General features: G+C 26.6%; 1 long non-coding RNA gene across 1 annotated transcript; it reads left to right on the forward strand.

Annotated features, from left to right (window-relative positions):
* The first annotated feature begins 6,646 nt into the window (after positions 1-6,646).
* LOC149988347 (uncharacterized) lies at positions 6,647-8,276 on the forward strand. Its single transcript, XR_016504704.1, has 2 exons — positions 6,647-6,855; positions 7,152-8,276. It is a non-coding gene; the product is annotated as an uncharacterized LOC149988347 (long non-coding RNA).
* The last annotated feature ends 1,837 nt before the right edge of the window (positions 8,277-10,113 follow it).

Raw genomic sequence — 10,113 nt, forward strand, 5'->3', positions numbered from 1 at the left:
GTATAAGTTCTATAATTGAGGCGTCTTCTTTCACTATGTATTGCAAAGTACTGCCACTAGTTATTCCTTTTGTTGCTAACTACTTCACTTTTGCACATGCTTGTAAATTAATGTAGTAAATTTTGATGCAAATTAGGATTTTATTCTGCACCAAATCCTTGTAATTTTGAATGAAAGCTAAAAAATTAAATCACAAAGTAAGTAATCCTTAAAAACTTTTAAAAAAACTTAACATAATTTTTTTGCTTATTCCAACTACATCCATACATACCCATAATTTTTTGTTTTTTGAGGAAAATAAAAATAAAAAAACAAAATAATCTTTGTTGTATGCTCCAATGACACTGCAAGAATGTAGACAAATCAATCTGTAGCTACTCCATCTACAATTATATGGAATAATTGATTAATACTGCACATACATTGCACTATAGCAATAAATGAAATAATTCCTATATTAATGTAATAACTTAGCACCGTAACATCTGATACCACACCACAATCAAAACCCTCCACTGCAATAATAACCTTGCAGTAGTAGCCAACATTGCATTAGAATTTCAACTCCGCACTCTTCCATGATGCATCATATCTCTACTAAACCTTGTATTTTATATCAATGTATGTAGCAATTAAATACTAGCAACACAATAATGCATTAATCCAATATATAAAATATTCAACAATCAAATATAAAAAAAAATCTAGCTACACAATACCACGGTGCAACATGATTTAATAACAAAACAATGCCCATCAGCACATCAATGTAAAAATATTAAATACAATTTTTTTTTTAATTATTCTATTTTCAATTTGACATGTTATAGATTGAAGATAAAAAAAAAATTCTTATCAAGTAAAAGATAAAAAATCTAAATATTACTAAGTTAAATAATCTCTTATACCACAAAACAAAAATTAAAGAATAAAAATATATGTAGAGAAATCACCATAATCAATCAAAATCTTTCAAAAAAAAAAATCTCTATTAAAGGCATTCACAAGATTTGATCTAACAAGAATTTCAAATTAAGAGGGTTTTCTACATAAGTCTTCAAATCCTATTTCATATTAACAAATTCAACTAACAAAAAAAAACTAAATAGGTGAAAATCTACTAAATTAAATTAAATTACATACATCTAATGGAATTTGACACCCAATGCCACATCATATGATAACTCTAATACTTAGTTTATTCATATTGTTTACCTTTTAATTTGAAGATAGAGAGTTAAACATAGTTCTATATCTACCTTCATATCTTAAAAAGAGTCTTCCAAAATTATAATACAAATTGAGTCCTTCTATTTGATATAATATTCTTAAGTAATCTATGGTAGCAATAACTATTGTCAAGAAATATTTTAGTTGTTTCTTCATCCAAGATTGTTTTTATATACAATATAAAATATATTATCTTAGTGAAATAATCTACTATTACAAATATAGATTCATATAAACTTAAGATTAGAAGATTTGTGATATAATTCTTAGAAATAAAAAACTATGGTTGTGCTAATATAAAAAATAGTTGAAAAAGTTTTAATCTTCATTAAAAGAATATTTTTTTATATTAAAAAAATATTATATTATGTTACAAAGTCTTTACATGCCACATCTTTAGAAGCCACTAAAACTTTCTTACAAATAATTTAAAAATATTATTGTATTAAAAAATATCTTTTAATTAGAAAGTTGTGATAAGTTTAGAGAACTTGTATTTGTCTTTTACTTTCTAGTACATACAAGCATCCTTCAAAATAAAAAATATTATTCTTAAATTCAAACCTATAAATGTCATAAAAATTAAAATAATTATTTTTAATATCATTAATAAGAAAATTAAAAGATATATTTGATTGAACTTGATCAAAAAAGATTGAATCAATAGTCAATATTAATTTCATTGCTTAAAGATGAAATTGCTTAAGCTTCAAAAAAAAATCATTATTGATATAAAACTATATCTCTTGGTGTAAGATAAGAATGTTATCATGCTGAAATTTGGCTACTATGTGAAAATAATGCACATATATATTTAATATATAATTTATTATATAATGTAATGAGAGCCATGTTATTAGATTTTAGTTAGACACAAAATATGCTTAGATAATTACTTTGAAATAGTTAGTTTAAATAGGCTAGTATTGAAGTTGATTTTATATTGATAATAGTTTTATATATTTAGAGCCACCTTTATTAGACATTGATGATTCTTAAAATCTTGTTTTGTTTCTTTTATTTGGTATATAATATATTATATAAATCTTATATGAAAAAAGATTGGAAAGGAATTTGATAGCAAAAAGAATAGTTAAGACGTCCATATAGATGAATGGAGATGGATGATAAAAATCTCCATCGCTATTGGCCAAAAGGCATCTCCAATGGACTTTAAAGAGGATGCTCGAGGCCTTATTAGGAATTATGCTTATCTTTTTGAGGGCATTTGAAATTGAGAGGCTAAGATCATGAAGTTTAAGAATTTTAACTATGGTTTTGGTGCAAATTTTGAGTGATTTGGAGTTTTCATGAAAGAATAATAGGCCCTCAAAGTTAAGGTGTTGATTTTGTAATTATTGCCACTCTTTTAGATATAATACATACATATGGAAAACAATAAAGGATTGGCAATTAGAGTTAAAAAAGCACTTTCTTGACTATATTTTTTGCACATTGCTTGATGAATTTTAAGTTGTAATGAAGAAGATATAGGAAGTTGAAGTCAACACTTATAATCTAAAGGTAGTAAGTAGGCTGATTTACTAGTAGTTGTGTTTTGAATTATATCTTAAGCAATTTGACAAGATTTTGGCTAAAAATTTCTAAGAATGTGTATTATGATATTAATAAACTTTATAGATAAATTTTGTATAATTTAAGTTTTGGATTTTTGAGATATAGGAAAAATAGTACTTAGGTGCTTATAAATTAGGATTTAGAGATGCCAGTTGATTGGAAGTAGATTTATAGTTTTTTTTTTTTTTTTTTTTTTTTTTTTTATATTGATAAAGCTTAAAGATAAATTCTACATTATCTAGAAATTTGAGAAAAATTGAACTATTGGATTAAGAGATATGAATTTTATAAAGTTAGGATAGAAAAAATATTTTATAGAAAAAAAATATTTTGAAAGGATTTTGCTACAATTTGGGCATTTTATGTAAAGTAAAAAGATTTTTGGAAGACAAGACTTTATATATATATGTAAAAGATGGAAATATGGAGCTATAAAAAAATTATGATATAAAGATAGATTTTTTTTGAGCTTATTAAAAAACTAGCTTACTGACAAATGATTAGTTATGACTTGGTATAACAAAGGATGTTAGGGCATTTCTAAATGCTTTAGAAAGCCTTATGTATAAAAAATTTTAAATATAAAAGGATTTTATTAGTAAAATAACTTTTGATATTGTTATATTTATTTGTCTTCTATAATAAAAATATATTACTTATTAAAATTTGGCCAATAAGTTAAAGCTAAACTTTCTACAACTAGGTATCCAATGTATTCTTAGATAAAAAATCATGCCATATGACAATTTCTAAAAAGAAAATTAAATAAATCTTGTCATTTTTTTAATTAATAAATGATACTAAATATAAATCTTAAGAAAGATACATTTCAATTTTTTTTTTTTTTTTTTTTTTAATTCAAAACAGATTTTAACATAAAGTATTGTCATAGACATATACATTTATCTCAATAGTTATTTATATGATTAAATAGAAGTAGAGAAATATAGATTAATTTCATAAAATCTTCTAGGGAAGCTTTTTAGAAGCTTCATAGATGCGATTTTGACTTTAGATGTATTTGTAGGTTAAAAACTTGGCCAACAAGTTAACCATGTATTGGTAGCTCGTGGAACAAATTAACTCCGTATAGTAGCTTGTAGAAGCTAACTATATGATGCATACATAGATAACTTGCTTTGCAAGTCAAGACATGTGGCTAATAAAGTCAACACCTGTTGAAGGTTTTATAAAATATAGCCAAGTAACTTAGTTAGAAAATATATATAGAGGCAAGAATGAAGCCTTCTTCACTCTTGTCAATTACCTTTCTAATATTCTTGTTTTTGGCAATAGCCATTCTAATTCAATATTATATCATCTTTGAGTGACTTTCTAGTTTGTTTCAGCGACACAAGAGTATATTAAGGATTTTCTTTCTTCGAGATTCATGTCTTTGACAAGTGCTTAAGATACTTATAATTTATATAAACAGTAATTAGATTAAAAGCATCTTCCAAATAATAGCATAATTTTTAAAATTAATTGAAAATTACAAAAAATTCTTTGACATGGATCTTATAATTAATCTCATCTATTAAAAAAAATTCAATAAAAAGATATTAAATAAAGTTTGTCATATGCTTTTATTTGTGATAATATTATACCTAAGATAGAGTTTGATGCATTTATTTCTATATAAAGCATCTTTAATAAGTCAATATAATATAAAATTATTATAAAAATAAAATCTATTTTTAAAACTTTAAATATTATTTTAGCTTCTTTTTTTAATTTAATTTTGTCTTTGCAAGTCAAATATATAAATAGAGCTATAAAATAAAATAAATAAAATAATAAAAATCTAATAGTAATACATAAATTCTAAAAAATATTAAATATATCTTATTATTCTTAAAATATTTCAATCTATGATAGTTTGAATTGTCTTAGGATCCATTGTAAAGTCATAATTTGAAATGATATATTTCAAAAAATTAAATTGAGTTGAATAAAATGCATATTTTTCTATCTTGCCAAATAATCTTGTATTTTTAAGTTTTTATAACATAAGATTAATATGAAGTTCAAATTCATCTATATTCTTAGAGCAGATTAGAATATTGTCTAAATAAAAAATAATCAAATCATCTAAAAATCCTAAAAGAATATAATTTATTATATATTAAAAAGCAACTAGCGCATTTGTGAATTCAAAAAATATGACATTGTATTTAGAATATTCATACATAATTCAAAATATAATATTTTATTTATATATTTTTTAATACATATCAAATTATATACTTTTATAGGTCTATTTTTATAGATGTATTTTATTTAATTAATTAAAAAAACTTATTATTAAAGATAGAATATACTTATTTTTAATGGTTATCTTGTTAAATCTTTAATAATTTATATATTTGCAGTGATTTGTCTTTTTTCTTCACAAAGAAGATAAAAGATTACACTTGAGATTTTGAATGATATATGAAGTTTTTGGCCAAGTTCTTAAGAATATACACCTTGAATTTAATCAGTTCATTTTGTAATAAGCTACAGATTAGTCTAAATGGCAGTTAAGTTTTTTCTTGAAGGCTATTTGAGTAATTATAAGGACAATACTCTAAAAAAATATATGTATTAATAATTATAAAAATATCGTAATAAGCTTTATACTACACTAGAATGTTACTTAAAGTCTTTCTACTATTAGAAATAGATATAATATAAATAATAAAAGAGGTAATTCTTTTGTAATATTTACAAAAAAATTTATATTTATAAATAAAATTTTATTTTTAGTAAACTTATAACTATTTATTTGGTTGGCAAAAGTTTTAATTATGCTTCAAAAAAAATGAAGACTACGAGATATTCAATCTATTCAAGGATTATACATCTTTATCTATGATAAATCTAAAATGATTAGATTAAAGAAAGATTTAAATATATTTAATAACACTAAGCTATTATAACCATTTGTTGCTACATCTATAAAAATAATTTTATAGAAAATATATTTAGAAGACAAAAGATGACCATAAATGACTTCTACATGCACATGTTTAGTTATTTCTATTAATTATATTTCATGTTTTTCAACAAAGATTTTATCTAAAAAGAACATTAAGGCTCCTAAATCAAAAAAGGCAAAGACTTTGTGATTTTTAGGTCCTAAATAACATCTTTTATAAAATAAGAAGAAAATTTTGAAAAGAAAATAAGACCTTCACTAGATATTATATAAAATTATAATTGCAAGATCTTTATTATAACTAGATGTGAATCATTGAATTGATTCACTTAGGTATTTAGTATAAAAAAGTACTTATTGTGCTTTAAATCACAAGTTTAGGGAGTTAATATTAGAATTTTGAGATAAATAGCAATTAATAGAATGTTAGTGGCTACAATAGATCACTTATAGATTTTTTTAGAGAATGACTTCCAAAATATATAATCTCTCTTTAATTTAGCTAGTAAAAATCTTTGATTTTATAGTAGTAATTTTATTGTCATTTAAATATTTAAATTAGGTTAAAAGTAGAGATGAAATCCTTGATTCAAAACACCCAACATGAAAAAAAAAACAAAAAGAAAAGGAACTCAAGATAAGGAGGAGAAGAGAAAGAAGAGGAGAAGGAAAGAGAAAAGAAAAAGAAGGAAGAAGATCCCTTACCTTCCCCGATTTTTCGGAGGTGAAGGTGGATCCCAGTTTTTGGGGAAGAGGTTGCCAGGGTCCGGCAAAGTGTGCCTCGGGCCTCATTTTCTCTCTTTCTTTTGTTTTTACGGTGTGATTGGATAGAGTTCTACCATTTTTGGCGTGTTGCGGTGTTCTCCTAGCTTCATAGTTGTCATTGGCTATTGGGAGCGGATTTGCTTTTGCAGCCATGTTGTGTTCTGTTCTAAGCTTTGGAGATTAACGTCTGTTGTAGCTGCTTTCCGTTTTACTTTAGCGTTGGTGCTCTCTAACTGGATGCTGCGACAGTGTCGCAAGTTCTACTTAGTGGCACTTCTCTTTTCTTTTTTTTTTCTTTTTTTTTTCCCCTCATTTCTGGTTGTATTGCAGAGCTCTACAATTTTTGGAAGTTGCGGCTAGAGGTTCTTTTCTGTTTATTGTTCCCCTCTTTTATGTGGTCTGCGAGGGCTCAGTGGGCAAAAGCAAAGTTGTGTTGCAATCTTCTTCCTGATTTGCATTGTGCGGCTATTGTTGCAATTTCTTTTTCTGATTGTAGTTGCCCTTGCATAGGGAGAACTCAAAAATTGGTTGTGTGAGTTCCGACTGGTTTGAGAAATAATGAGCTACTGCATGGTCCAAATCGCGGGATTGCTACGGAGCTCGGATTTTGGTCTGCCATTTGGAGTTTGAACGTGTTCTTCTTCTTCTTTGCTTGCAGTCCCAACAGCGATGACGGATGATTCCACGTTGTGGTGCTAGAAGATCAAGGCTCTTGTGCTACTTCTTTGAGCCATTTTGAGGGGAGTGTTGTTGGTATTGGTGTGTGATTCTACTTGAGCTTCTATATGTTTCCACATACTCGTACTTCAAGCTCAAGGGTGTATCTACAAGTGACGATTAGTTGGTTGGAGTAAGTGATCAACATTGACAACTTGGAGGTGTCATTGAATTCAAATCAAGGTTGATGAACTGTGGATATTTCTCCTTTTAGTTTTGTAGTAGTATATGGTCAGTAACGACAAGGTGTTGCAGAGGAGCTCTCGTTCCTTGGTACTGTGATTGCAGCATGGTATGGATTGTGCGGTGCTGAGCCAAGGTTATAATTCCTCATCGAATCCAATTGAGTTGGTTCTTTTAGTGGATGAACAAACAACTCCCACAACTCGTCGTTCTTCTAATCTGATCAATCGTCAACATTGAGCTGTTGGAATCAATTTGTAGAGTTTCCCTTCTACGGCAAATGTTGTTGAAGAGGCTTCGTGCGATTTAGAGTTCTGGCAGAATTAGACAAAGGCTAGAGCATAGTCATCACAGGGAGTGAACGTGTCAACTAGTAGTATACATTTGTGTATTGTAGATCTTTTTGAGCCAATAGAGTCGAAAGTTGAGAGTATAAATGTAGTTGCACATTGTATCATCTTAGGGTGGATTTTGTAAGCAGAAGCCGATTTTTAATTGCAAGTTGGAAAACAAAAATAAAGGAGACAACAGCAACAGGAATCGGTCCACTCTCTGCCCAGTTGCGATTTTTTGTGGGCTCGAATCTAGTGGCCGCGATGGAATTCACAAGCTGAGTTACAAGGTGATTTTTCTACACAAAGAAATACCGTGTTGGAGATCCAACATCAACGAACCGCCCATTTGAAGGTCCTAGTGCTTCGTGGAGCAGACCACGGAGCTGCAGCAGGGAGCCAATTCGGTGGAAGTCGGAGGAGGAGTATCGTTCTCACCTCTAGTTCATCATCTTCGATTGATCTTTGAGACAAGCGGTAGGAGGCAGAGGTTATTAAAGCCCATTGTGACTTTTTTGGAATTTGGAAACTGTTGAGTTCAATTTCAACAACTCGTTCTTGTTATTCAATTTGACTTGACATTTTTTGCATGTGCATGGAGTAGATGAGTGGATATTGCATGAACCACTTGTACTAGAAACAATTTGGTTTAAACGTGATTGAAACTTAGGTTAAATATAGATGAAAATATATGGATGAAAGTTGGTCATCAATAATTGAATTCTCATTTATAGATCAGAATTCAATTATGGATGAAAATTCAATTATAGATGAAAATTCATTTGTAGATGAAAATTTTCCTTGGATAAATTTTTGTTTTTTAGATGATAATTAATACTAGATAATTATTCTTAAAATAAAAATAAAAATAAAAATCCAACAAATATTAAATAAAATCACTTAAAAAGTTCTCTTTCAAGGTTGGAACTATTGCTAGTTAATTGAAGTAGCTTGCATTGTTGTGGTAGGTTGTGTAAGTTTGAATTGAATTAATTAAAGGATCTAAGTTCTTAGTTAGAAGTAGGAGGAAATTTGTTAAATCTTTTCATAAATTAATTAGTATTTTTGAATTAAAATAAATCATCGAATAAAAGAATTTATTTAACTCACAACTAAAGAATTAGTGAAATTATTAGACTAAATATTATTTATAAAATATAAGATTAAATAAATAAATAAATAAATAATTATAAATTAGAATAGGCTTTCAATTAATAGGAATTTATTTGAGTTCACACTAGAAAAACTTATTAATTGATATGTTATCTTCTTTCATAATAATTCTTATATTTTATGGTTATATTACTTCTTTGAATAATATGAAGTAATGTGCTTAGATTCTTTACAATAAAAATTCAATCCTTTTTAATGATATTAAATCTTTTTTTTGGATAGTAAGAAGTTCAAAATGTATCGCATGTCAAGGATATGAATTTCACACAAATAAAAACTCAATACATTCTTGTATTACTAAAAAAAAAAAAAAAAAAAAAAAAGAAGAAGATATTCACTCAAAACTAATATAGAGTTAAGATTGGAATATCTATTGTAAAAAAAAAAAGAATATTATAAAGACTTGAAATAAGACTAAGGACTAAAAAGGCATTGACAAGAATAAAATAGGCTTCATTCTTACCTCCATATATATTGTCTAACTAAGAGCTATGTGGCAACATTCTATAGAATCTCCAACATGTATCTAACTTATAAAACAAGTTTCCTATAAATGTTTTACATGGTAAACTTAAATCACAAGCTACTAGCATGTACAACATGTGTCTAACTTAGTGGTCATATATAACATGTGGCTAACCTATTGTTTAACTACAAATAAGTATATATTCAAATATGAGACTTTGAAGCTTTTAAAAAGTTTTGCCATAAGAAATATCAAATCTATTTATATTTATTTTTTATTTAATAATTCTTATTTAAATAGATATGTATATCCATAATATTTTTTTTTTTTTAGAAACAAGTTCTATGAAGAACAATACTTAAATATTCAGAATGTCAAAAATGCAATAAATAGTATTTGCTACATAGTCTCATCTTTATTCTTTTTGAAGGTGGTTGATAGATCTTTGTAGCAATTGATAGTATCTTATACCAAAATAAAAATATCACTTTGATATTTGATTACTATAGAAACTTTTTTAACTTTCTTCAAATAAAATATTTGTAATACTTTAAAAGATGGTTCCTATTTTCAATAAAATCACCAAACATCAATAATCTCTTCTAAGGTCATGATACGAAACATGTTGTATTTCACCCAATATTTGATGAAAAACATGTCATTCTTAAGGTCCTTTATTTCTATTGTATCATCTTCAAATTTGTAACAATTGCAATGTCTTATTTAATAAATCAACAAATGATAATACA

The sequence above is a fragment of the Physcomitrium patens genome, chromosome 9 (assembly GCF_059467195.1).
Source record: "Physcomitrium patens ecotype Gransden chromosome 9, ASM5946719v1, whole genome shotgun sequence".
Taxonomy (NCBI): domain Eukaryota; kingdom Viridiplantae; phylum Streptophyta; class Bryopsida; order Funariales; family Funariaceae; genus Physcomitrium; species Physcomitrium patens.